The sequence below is a fragment of the Rhincodon typus genome, chromosome 28 (genome assembly GCF_021869965.1).
Source record: "Rhincodon typus isolate 14 chromosome 28, sRhiTyp1.1, whole genome shotgun sequence".
Classification (NCBI taxonomy): domain Eukaryota; kingdom Metazoa; phylum Chordata; class Chondrichthyes; order Orectolobiformes; family Rhincodontidae; genus Rhincodon; species Rhincodon typus.
Window position 1 is genome coordinate 42,055,637 of NC_063359.1, and position 2,657 is coordinate 42,058,293.

Here is a 2,657-nt window from a genome sequence, read left to right on the forward strand (position 1 = left end):
ATACATTGTCTAACCTAAAATGTCACCTTTTCTTTGCACTGATAAAACCTTTAGTTCTCTCAGGACTGTGACTTGAAAGGAATTCGGAAATATACATACACATTTTAATCAATTAAAAGCTTCTAACTGATTAAAGATTTAACAGCATCTTAGGTTTGTTTGGTACATCCTGATCAATGGTGTGAACCTTTGATCTTTTACTTATAAATTCTGTGCCTGATACTACCTCCCTCACTCACTCCTGAAGGAGAACTAAGGCTCCGAAAGCTTGTGATTTCAAATAAACCTGTTGGACTATAACCTGATGTCATGCGATTTCTGACCTTACCCCAATGAGAGTTTGGATTTGTGCTTGCGCGCCTGCGTGTGTAAGCGTGAATGAATGAACGGGTGCACAATTTGAGAATTTAATCAAAAAGGGGTTAACATATCGCCATTGAATGGGAGAATTGAATAGTAAATTTATTTGAGTTGTTGCGCAGCGGAAAGCATGTGGTGAAAACGCTGAGTATAAAATGCCAGCTCAGGGCGAGCTGTGAGCTGCAGATTAGCAACAGCAGGATGACTGTTTGTTACCAGAACTCTTTATCAATCCCAACAGGTAACGGAATTCCGGTTCGGATTGTCGGTCGGTTCTGATTTATAAACCAATTGTCACCAGATCCAAAGAATAAAAACTGAGCGCGGAGGAGAACTCGGAGCAGCTCCTGTTCCGGGAACAACCCGAGGCTGAGCAGTCTCCTGTAAGTATCTAAAACATTTTTAACTGGATCTCTTCATTCGAGGCAGTTTAGGTCGTAATATGCATTGAATCCACAGAATTGCCAACAGGACCTCACTCGGTCCCTTCAATCCTGTCTCATTGCAAGAATCTGGAGCGCTTTCCGTTCAAGTGCGTGAAGTTGCAGGGACTCCGGGCTCACGCTCGAAGAATCGATCTCTCGAAATCGGATTCGAGGTCGTAGAACTAGAGTTCACAAACCTCGAATAAAAATCGTCCCTGATGGGCTCTTGTGGCAGTGTCCCTTCCTCTGAGCCAGGAAACCTGGGTTTATTCCCATCTGTTCTAGATGGTGTGCATCCACATCTCTGAACAGGCTGGTTTCAAACTCATGTAAAAAAATGTTTCCTGTTTCAGACCCATGGGCTGAGGTTTGTTTTTTTTTAAAAAACAGGTTTAGAGAAATGGGACAGTAAGGTGAGGAGGTGACTCTAACCCTCAATCTTTCCAGAGTGGGCAACGGACGAATCGAATCCAGATGTTCTTGACCAGAGCGGATTCCCGAAGGAAGAGGAAAGGCTCCAGCCAGGTAATGCTCTCTAACGGGAAACCTTAGACCAGGTCTCGGCAGCTTTGGGTTCGGAACAACCTGGTTTTTGTTTCTAAAGTTGAATTCGAAAGTTAGGAATAGGGAAGCAGCAAATCTTTTTTAAAATTGAGAGCAAATGTTTTAACTTCAGCCCCTGAACAAGTTGCGGCATTACTGCGCTGATCAGTCGCATGCATGGGCTAACGTCAACTCAACAGAAAGGGCTGAGAGAGAGCCTTCAGAAAAGGGCTGAGAGCGTTTAGAAAAGGGCTGAGATACAGCGTTTAGAAAGCCAGGAAGCTCCATGGGTGGGTTTTGTTTTCGCGGTTGTTTAGGAACGGCCAGGATTACATTGCGGCTCCTTCCGATAGGACAGCACGTGTCAACAATTTTTCAAATCGTTTTAACTCCGTTATCAGTACGAATCCGGACATTGTTAGAGAATCGGAAACCAAATGAACACCAAGAACAAACGGACGAGAGAGAGAGAAAGCTGCACGAAAGGACGTTAGTGACTCAGGTGAGTTTTTACAATTAATATGAAAGTGGCCGAGCCTCCAGGCAGCTTCCCACCACTTCCTTAGGGGCAATTAGAGACGAGCAATAAATGCTGGGCAGTCAGCGACGCTCAAGTCCCGCGAGAGATTTTAGTAAATCCAGACGTTTTTTTTTAAATTTAAAGTTCACCCACTGTCCTGGTGGGAGTCGATGTCACATTCCCAGAATAATAGACTGCTGCTCAGCCAGGGACATTTCCGATCCACCCGCCTGCTCATTGAAATCGGAGTGAACTTGTCAAAACAGGAAAGCGGCAGGAAAAGTACTTTCTAAAGTTAACGGAGAGAATGCAGAAGAATGATGTGAAAACAGTTCTCAATGTTTCAGAACTGCTACCTCCCGCGCCATGGATCTGGTTTCAATTCCACCCTCGGGCGACTGTCTGTATGGATTTTGCACATTCTCCCCGTGTCTGCGTGGGTTTCCTCCGGGTGCTCCGGTTTCCTCCCACAGTCCAAAGATGTGCAGGTTAGGTGGATTCGCCCTGGTAAATGCAGAGTTACAGGGATAGAGTAGGAAGGTCGGTCTGGGTAGGATACCCTCGGAAGGATCGGTGTAGACTCGATGGGCCGGTTATCCACTTTCCGCACTGCGGGGATTCTATGATTCCCTGTTGGTTAATGCTGAAAGTTTGAAGAAACTTGAAAGAAATTAAGTGGAAACCTCCAGGTTGAACAAATTGTTTCAGAGATAGTAGGAACTGCAGATGCTGGAGAATCTGAGATAACAAGGTGTAGAGCTGGATGAACACAGCAGGCCAAGCAGCATCAGAGGAGCCGGAAGGCTGAT

General features: G+C 45.4%; 1 long non-coding RNA gene across 3 annotated transcripts in view; it reads left to right on the forward strand.

The window, feature by feature from the left end:
- Nucleotides 1-568: 568 nt before the first annotated feature.
- LOC125486353 overlaps nt 569-2,657 on the forward strand; it is a 78,486-nt gene continuing 76,397 nt past the window's right edge. Inside the window, exons 1-3 of one of the 3 annotated variants that reach the window (XR_007265032.1) lie at nt 569-743; nt 1,176-1,310; nt 1,682-1,830. This is a non-coding gene — a long non-coding RNA (uncharacterized LOC125486353). The remainder of the gene's footprint in view (nt 744-1,175; nt 1,311-1,681; nt 1,831-2,657) is intronic. The other 2 variants (XR_007265033.1, XR_007265031.1) reach the window with 2 other exon arrangements.